The sequence below is a fragment of the Oenanthe melanoleuca genome, chromosome Z, assembly GCF_029582105.1.
Source record: "Oenanthe melanoleuca isolate GR-GAL-2019-014 chromosome Z, OMel1.0, whole genome shotgun sequence".
NCBI lineage: Eukaryota > Metazoa > Chordata > Aves > Passeriformes > Muscicapidae > Oenanthe > Oenanthe melanoleuca.
Genome location: NC_079362.1, coordinates 9,140,605 through 9,149,859, shown reverse-complemented (window position 1 = coordinate 9,149,859; position 9,255 = coordinate 9,140,605). Strand labels below are relative to the sequence as shown.

Below are 9,255 nucleotides of genomic sequence, written 5' to 3'. Positions count from 1 at the left end.
GAGACTTTTGATGAAGGCAAAATACATTGTGTAGTACTGCTGTTAGGTCTGAGATTGATGTTCTGATAACCAGTGTACCTCAAAAATGGCTACAAAGCAGTCAAAACCAAGATGAGGGAAAGCTCTTGCCCAAACACTGCTTAAAGAAAAGTTCCTTCAAGTAGTGATTAGGCCAGGATATTTTGAGGTACTGCAGAAACATATGTTGCCTGAAGCTGACCAAAACAATTGCACCAAGATCTTCAACTCCCAGAGAGCTGAAAAGAGCCCAAAGGAAAAGAAATTACATCGTATTTAAGATTATGTTCACCAGTAAGACACCAAACACAAAGGCTCCTCTTTCCTCATCTCAAACTCTCTCCTCTTCCTCAAATCCCTTCAGAGACACATTTGTGCTGCAACCTCTGGCACAGCTTAATAAAGCTTGGGAGGGGAAGACTTTTTAGATCTTTGGTATTGTTTTTAACGTTAAAAGAACAAAATGGAACAGAACCCAAAAACTCTCTCACATGACTTTGTATTTACCTATGTGTTGAACTTCCCAAACAAAAGCTGAAAGAAGAATACTTCCAAAACTCAGCACGTAAATGAAGACCACTTCTATTAAACCTGGTCCTCTAAGTTTGGAAACTTCTACTAAAGACCTTTTTCTTTTTTGCTACAATCAACAAGATAATTATCATAAGTCAATCTATCTCCCTTCCTCCCCCCTTTTCTTCTTTCAGCACTGGCACACAAACCATGCTATTTTAACTTCTTTCCTGTTCTCCCAGTTCTTCTGGAACATTTTATTTTCAACAGTCAACTCATTTGGAGAAATGCCATGCTGAAGTTCAACCATGTACAATGTTAACTGTGTCTCTGCCAGCAGCTGAGGACTTGCATCACACCACCTTCTCCAGCACCTCTTGATTAAACAATTTGAGTTCCTCTCTCTGAGAAGTTAGCAGATGTTTAAGCAACCTCCACTCTCATCACACTCCTTTCATTTTTTTCTTCCCTCTCAAACATTATTTTGATTCTCTGAAGAAAATGGAATTTCTCATCCTCTCTTCAACACTCAAGAGACCTCCTGCTCACCTCCTGTGGGCCCATAGATAATTCTTGATTGTTTAGTACCCTAGAGTGAATCAACTGAAAAGCAAGCAGTCATTTGGACTGATAAAGTTCAACATCTCTGCTGAAGACAGCAATTAGAAGTTCATACTTGAACACGTCTTGGATCAAGTATGCAAGTTAAACAAATCATACAGTTCTGGCACTGGTAGCAGACCATATTCATCTAGAACAAGTTCATAAAATAGATAATCTTCTATTTCGAAGTAGAAAAATATCTGGTAAGAGTCAATATAAGAGAAATATATGATGCTAAAGGAGTATTTCCACTATTTTTCTCCTACAATGGATTGGAAGTGTAACAAACTATAAGGAAACAAAGCACACAAAACAACATAGACATCTCAGCCTTTGTGGACCTTTCCTGATCTGTGGAAAAACAGGACCTCCTTCCTCATCAGCAACTTCTTCCAATCACTATTTCACTGGGGACTTTTGCATTTGTCCCTAAGTTTGCCAGGTGAAGCTTCAACACGGGACAATATTAGTTAATGAGTACACAGCTATTCACCAGTTTTGCATTTCCAAGTCCTTTTTATGCAGTTTCTTACTTCAAAACAGTGTTGTTCTGCTCATTTAAGGAAATTATCCACAACACCACACAGAGAAAGTGTTACAGTAAATTGAGGTAATCTCTGTTTATACTGTAACTCCATATATGTTGTTTGTAGTAGGAAAACCCAAAAGGAAATGCTGATTTACACGGGTTTCTGGAAATTCCAGCTTTCAAGAAGACATCTTTTGAGCTCTTCTGAAGTAATCTTCCTCAAACTGTAAGTTGTACTATTACAAGACTTAAGTTCTTCCCATTTCCTTTTTAAGGCTAAAATTAAACTTGCCCATTCCTTGGGGCCCAGAGGAACATCTGCCAGATGTCCAGACATCTACGATGAACAATAGTCATCTACTTGTCCACTCTCCTTTTAATCATCCTTTTATCAGACTTCATAAAATCAATCCTCTTTTAAGTCAAAGTGCACAACGCTAACAAATTTGCTATAAAGATTACTAGCTTGGAATGATTTTTTTTTCTATTTCCACTTGCAGTTTCCCTGCTTTCCCTTTCCAGAACCCCATTATGTACTCGTATTCTTCACAGTCTAAAGATATACATTATTGTATGTTTAGTTTTCTTCTTGCAACAAAATATTTTTTAAATTATGGAAGGGAATTGTAAACATGACATCTTAAGTTTCTCACCAACATAACCCAGTGTGAAGCTACTGGAAATGTAAAACAAAATCAAATAATTATTTAAGTATTTTTAAAGCAGTGGTTCATAGGCTATATCTAGTAGGTGTGAGAAAAGTGACTAAGAAAGATTTAAATACTGGAGAATAAGCTACCAATGCTTCTTCTTTCTATTAGAGATTGGACCAATTAAAGGTTCTGTGTGCCCCAAACCAAAAGCAATTGAAAGCCATTGTCTGAATGAGGAAATGAATGCCTAATTAGGAGAAACATTCATGTCACCAGCATGGCATTAATTAAGAGCATCTTTCTGGAGTTTCTTTAAAATCCACTGGGGTTTGGTTTTTTTTTTTTTTTTTTTTGCTTGTTTGTTTGTTTGTTTGTTTGTTTGTTTTTTTGAGGGGGCAGAATTGTTTTGTGTTGTTTTGGGATTTTATTTTTTAAAATAAAATTCTTCAGCTTGTGTTTTAACAACAAGGTGAACTTTGGTCAATCTGAGCAGACCCACACCAAGAAGCATGATTAACAATATAATTCTCTGAAGAGGTTTCAGTCTCATTGTGAGGAAACCCAGAATAAAACCAACCAAAAAACCCCATTGAAACTACTGTAATGTTGTTCGGTTTTCTAGGGTGTAAGAGGCCCTCCTATAAAGATCTTGATCTGAAATCTCAGAGTTGTTCTTGGATTGCACATGCCACGTTCAAGGGCAGTCTGCAGGGCATCCTGTAGTGTCAGCACTGGGCTGGCCTCTCCAGAAGAAGGAGGAGATTCAGAGCTCTGAACCACAAGCTCTGCATACAGTCCATACAGGGGATGAATATTTAGGATCTGACACAAATAAGCCAAGGTCAATGGACAGTTTTCCTTCAATGGCTGATTTAGACCTGTGAAGACTGAAAAATGCATCATCTCAGGGAGGGAGAGAAACCCAAAAACACCACAAAAACAGCAAAAACAAACAAACAGAACTCAAAAACCAAAAGCAGCTAACCTCTCTTTTTGTCCAAATATGAGATTAAACATACCTGAAATGGTATGTTCCATGGCCTTCTTCTGAAAGATGGAGACAACCAGAGAATCTCAGTAATTTGGGTGACACGTCAGCAACCAGAACTTAAGAAATGCACAGTTGATAAAGCAATATCCTTCCGAGGTATATTAGATTGCACATTAAAACGTTTCTTCCACAGCAAAAATAAAACAAGGGGATTGATTTTACCCTCTGAGACGGATCTCAAGTTCATCACCCGTCACTGCAATCCTCAAATCTTTCTGGTTTTTCTGCACATCTGGGAATGTGTCCAGATTCACTGGTCACCCATCCTGCCACTTAATATCTGCCCATATTTGTTCTTAAAACACCACCCAGTAACCGATGCATGGACATCACTCACACCTTTCCATGGAGCTGTGCCTTCAAGCCAGCAGCACTCCACCGCACTATCCCCCTCAAGAATTCAGGGATGCATTTTGAACTTTTTGAAGAACTGCATCCACTGTGCAAGCTGATGTGTGGATTCCAGTGGGTGGGAAAAGATCTGAGGCCCATTTTGGGTCTACTCAAAATTGCTTCAGATTAAAAGGTGGATTAAAAACAAAGCACACAGATTCCTGCTCAACTGTTATGTCGCTTTAAAGATCTCAGGTATCCATAATGACATTAAAATCACAATAAGAATGTTGCTGTAGGTTTTCAGGAAAAAAGTATATTTTATGACACCAAAAAGATAGCTGTGAAAACTGTTTTACTTTTTACAAGATAAATTATGATTGTTACGATGCTCTGAGGAACTTACTAAAAGCTTGCCAGTATCACTTTAATGCAACCTAGTGAGTGTGGAGAAATATCCATCTTAATTTAAAACACATCCAAAAGAAGGAATGCTCTTGAAAATGAGATGTTAAAAATCCAAAAAATTAGGCGTCATCACCTAGGAAAAAAAGAGACATTTCATGATACCCTCTGGAAGAACCTGAGCAGCCTCAAGCTGCATGCACTTACCCCCAGATGCTTTCAGAAATATAAAAATATATGCTTATATACACTATTGACTTGGCCAACCGATCAACCTTCAAAATCCTGTGGTCTTTAACCAAAGAAAAATATCTAGAAAGGTGACCTCCACACGAAAGCATCAGAGAAAAAAGCCTGAGGATGTGTTTCACTCTGTGAAGGAGAATCTGAGCAATTTCCTCCAATCCTCATTTCCTGATAGCATGAAGACAGCGAGAAGACCCATCACAATGTTGTGCATTGAAAAAATCTGAAGGGAAAATCTTAGGGGAAAAAATCATGATTAAGCCAGCTCCTGCCCAGCAAAGCCTCAAAACGTGGAGAGACATCCACAATGTTAGGAGCACTTCCCATCTCAGCTTTGTCTACTGTCTCTCTCCTCCATTTTCTGGTGGAGCTAGAGAACATGACATGGCTTACCTGACTCAGATCACAGCTCTCTGCCAAACTAGTCACTTCCTCTTTAGACATGCAAGCAGCCTCATGAGACAAACAGACCCCCACAGACGCACACATAAAAGCAGGAGCAGAAAACACTCAAAACTTGGAGATCTTTCCCCCTCCAAACACCAGAAAAACAAATGAAACTTTTCCCTTTTTCTCCCCCAAAAAGAGGGAGGTGAAGGGAAGGGGGGTAGGAATCCTATCAGATCACAACTACATGAAGCTCCAGGAGCATCTCTCTGTGTGGAGAATAGAAACCACAATGCTGAGAGGAGCCGGGGGGCACGGTGGGGGGAGGAGAAGGTTACTCCAGAAGACATAAAGAGCCTGTGGACTGTGCGTGTGCATGTGTGCGAGAGCGAGGAGAAGCTTTGTGTTGTGGAGCCTGGACTGGAACCAAAGCAGACAGCTTGCAAATGGAGGACAGGGAGATAAAGAAAGGGAAATAGGGGGAGAGATAGGGAGAAACCTGCTCAGGGTAGGTTGAGAAAGGGGCAGGGTAGAAAGCGCCTTCTCCCTTGCCTGGTTTAAAGGTAGGGACACCGGGGAACTGAGCAAGTAGAAGTAGGCTCCTTCCCCTTCCTTTCTTCCCTTCTTGCTTTCTTTTCTCTCAAAGGAGAGCACAAGCGTGTGTAATGGCTCCTGCTCTCCAGCTGAACGCTGTCCTCCTCCAAGCCACCTCCTGCGGGCACCAGCAGCCCCCCCCAGCCCCGACCCCAGCGGGGACCCCCGCATCCCAACTCCAGGAGAGCCGAGGAGGGGGCACCACCGCCGGGGCGAGGGACCGGCGAGAGGGGACGAGCAGAAAGAGGAGGGGGAGACTGGCTGGGAGAAAGAAAGAAAGCAAGAAAGAAAGCAAGAAAGAAAGCAAGAAAGATAGCAAGAAAGAAAGAAAGAAAGAAAGAAAGAAAGAAAGAAAGAAAGCGAAAAAGAAAGAAAGCAAGAAAGAAAGAAAGAAAGAAAGAGGTCACCCGATTGCCTGGGTCGTGCCAGCACGGAGCTTTTCTCTCCTCCGTGTCTCCCGTGTCTGATCCAAGTCCACACGCACAGCACCATCCAGACCTCGCACACACATACATATCCTCTCAAGCACCCCCCACCCCGAAAGCTCGGTTGGTATCTCACTTATCTCCCCATATTCTCCCCCCCCCCCATCCCCCCCGTAATGCAACAACAAAAAATTAATTAACCGCCTTCCTCCTCCTCCCACCACCACCACCACCACCAGCACCTCCTCCTCTTCTCCTCCTCCATGCAAGAGACTTCTCTCTCAAACAAAACACCCCGCTCTTGCTCCCCTCTCTTCTTTTTTTTTCTTCCTTTCTTTCTTCCTCCTTCCTCCGTTGACCGAATGAATGGATTTCAGAGGAAGGTGGTGGAAAGAAAGATAGACATAAAAGACCAAACAAAATAACACACGCACAGACACACATACACACACACAGACACACAGACACACACACACACACACACACAAACGAGAGATGATCTCTCCAATGCCAAACCAGATGGGTTTTAATTACAAGAACTTACAGGAGTGTCCCGGCACTGCTGCTCTTGCTGCTGCCTCCTCTCCTCTCCTCTCCTCTCCTCTTCCTCTCTGCCTAGCTCTTCTTGTTATTGTTGTGGAAGTTGTTTTGTGAGTCTCATGTGCTCCTTGCCAGGTCTCAGCAATGGAGGATCGCCATCTTTCCCTGCTTTTCCCCCCCTCTCTCTCTCCCTCTCCCTCTCTCTCTCTCTCCTTCACTGGTTTGCTGCAGCTGCAGATGACCTGAGATATCCGTCTCTCTCTCTCTCTCTCTCTCTCTCACCCTCTGTGTCTCTCTCTGAATAATGAGCAACCAGAGGGAGAGAGAGAAAGAAGACAATCTCCTCTCCTACCACACAAAACGCAAGAGCACCAGGGGGTGCAAGAATCCTTTCTAACAACAACAACAACGTGTAGGGGAAGAGGAGGAAAAAGAAAAAGAAAAGAGAAGAAAAGAGAGGAGGAAAAGGCAAGAAGAAAGAGGAGGGAGGTGGAAGAGGAGGGGGGAAAGCAAGCAAGCGAGAGAAATCCAGCAGGCAGACAGATGGAGGAGAAGATGATAGTGATAGAGGAGGAGGTGTTGAAGATGAAGGAGATTAAGAGGAAGAAGGTGGTAACAAAAAGTTAAGGTTTGGGACACTGAATCACTCACAGGCCAGGGACGAGGAGAAGAAGGGGGAAAGATCTGAAGATCTTCCCCTTCCAAGCTGTTGCCTTCACAAAGCTTCCTGTGCAGGAGCGCTCAGCAGCTCCTGCGATGCTGGGGGAGCCGCTCGGATGGAGGGCTCTGCTGGGTCATAGCTCTCTTCCAGCCATGACAAAAACCGGTTTCTGCATGCAGATCTGCCCCCGAGGTGATCCCTCAGACACATCCATCTAGAGGCTAATCTTCCCTGAGCAGGGTAAAGAACATAAATGGAGCTGGAGGTTGCAAAGTATAAAACCAGATCTACCACGTGGTTGGTTTTTAATCCCCCTTCCAGCTCGCATTTGATGTGGAGAAAGGACACTCAAATTGTCCATTTCTGGCACGTATTTTGAAGTCTACTCCTGGAAATAAAGACAGTCATCTCCAGGTTTTTTATTTCTCACAGGCGTTTGGGAGAAAAGAGAGCTTGTACTACTATCACCAAAATCACTTCCTACATTGGTGAAACGGTTTTTGGCTGCAAAATAAAATAAATAATTCCAATTAAAATAACTTTTATGCCTCCCAATACCTAGTTGTCTGCCTCTTTGTGACTGATTATTTAAAACCGTGGAAAGTAAAGATCAAGGCTCACAAAGAAAGGTATCTGGGTGATGAAGGCAAGCAGACAAAGACAAAGCGGCTGTAGCCTGCATTTTTATTTAGTCTCGTTTCCATTAAGCATTGTCCTGAGCTACTTCTTTTGCTCGACAACCCCACCTCAGCGCGACCCCCTCCCCCCCCCGCCCCCCCCCACCTCCAGTCTTTCCACAGCACCAGGTCAGATTCTTTCTGGGGTTATGTCTAGCGGTGAAAGGGGGATGGGGGTGGAGGGGCGGGAGGAATTAGGGTTTACGTGCAGACCCAGTAAATCAATACGCCAGAGAGAGGCAAAATCAATTTGAGCACAAGGGCATGACTGGTATTGGAACATCAGTGGGGTTTCTCCAGCTCTCCAGCTCTGCAGTTTTGCATGGCTGGAAGAGAGACTAGAACCACGGAGCTCCGGTTCGGGTGGAGGGGGAGATCTGCTCCGAGGAAGTTTCATGTGAGTGGTGAACCTGAGGTGATCTCCTGGAAATTTCTGAGTTCAGCTTTTACTGACTCTGGTAGAAGTCAGGCATGTTAGAACTTCATTGTCTCTCTCAGCTCAGCTGAAGACCAAAAGGACGAATACTAACCATAGCAATAAAATAAAATAAAATAAAATAAAATAAAATAAAATAAAATAAAATAAAATAAAATAAAATAAAATAAAATAAAATAAAATAAAATAAAATAAAATAAAATAAAATAAAATAAAATAACGAAAATCGGTCGCCCAGGTACTAGTCAAATATTAAACCCATGCACGCTATGATCTTCCCATCCGCAAGAATGCCATGAGTACAAAGCACACATGCAGGATCTCTCCCATTAAATCTTCTTTTTCTTTGAGCCGTGCAAGTTAATGACTAAACAAGAGAAAGATCTCCCTCCTCCTCCTCTCCCCTCTTTCCGCTCCCTCCCCTCCACCCCAAACAAGTGCTGTGAGAAATGAGAGGACGGATAATATCTGGGCAGGAGAAGCACTGTTGGATTTAGAGAATACTTCTTAAGGAAAAGGGGAAAAACCACCAAAACTGAGGATTCCTACTAAGACTACTGGTTTCATGCAAACAAACGGAGCGGACACCTCCTAAGAAGCTGATAAAAGAACATTAAGGAAAAGGGAGGGACTGTCTTTACGGCTGCCAGAATGTGCATGTGTTCTGCCTGCAATTTTCTATAAATCATCCTCATCGCAGGAACAGAGCGCCTGGGCTTTGCAAGCTTTGACGTACCATCAACACCGAGACCTCTTTGTCTCTCAGCATTATATTTTAAATTTAAAAACCAAACAAACAAACAAAAACATAAGAAAAAAACAAACAAAACAAAATTTAAAAATAAATTAAAAGAGAGCGAGGAAGAAAGAGCAACCCACAACCACAAAACACGTCACTTCTGACCAGAAGGAAAGAAACCGCATCTTCATGGAGATAGTCTGGAAGGGTTTTTCCCGCCCTATCCCCCCGGTCCTTGGGAGAGGGGGAGGGGGAGTCCCTCCCTCGCCGGTCCCGGAGGAGCCCCCCGAGCTGCGGGGGGACAGCGGGGCTCCGGACGTGCACCCTCGGTGTCCGGAAAGAGGAGGTCAGGGCGGCCGGAGGAACCGCGGTGTCGTGGGGCAGCGCAGGGGCACGGGGCAGGGGGCTTCTCCCCAGGGGTCCGGTGGTCCATAACTTCCTCCCG

General features: G+C 43.4%; 1 protein-coding gene across 1 annotated transcript in view; it reads right to left on the bottom strand.

Moving 5' to 3' along the window:
* The window catches only part of ZNF462 (zinc finger protein 462), an 86,846-nt gene extending 80,330 nt beyond the window's left edge, over positions 1-6,516 (bottom strand). Inside the window, exon 1 of the mRNA XM_056513970.1 lies at positions 6,302-6,516. The gene's annotated coding sequence lies outside the window, so the exon portion shown is untranslated. The remainder of the gene's footprint in view (positions 1-6,301) is intronic.
* Between the last annotated feature and the right edge of the window lie 2,739 nt (positions 6,517-9,255).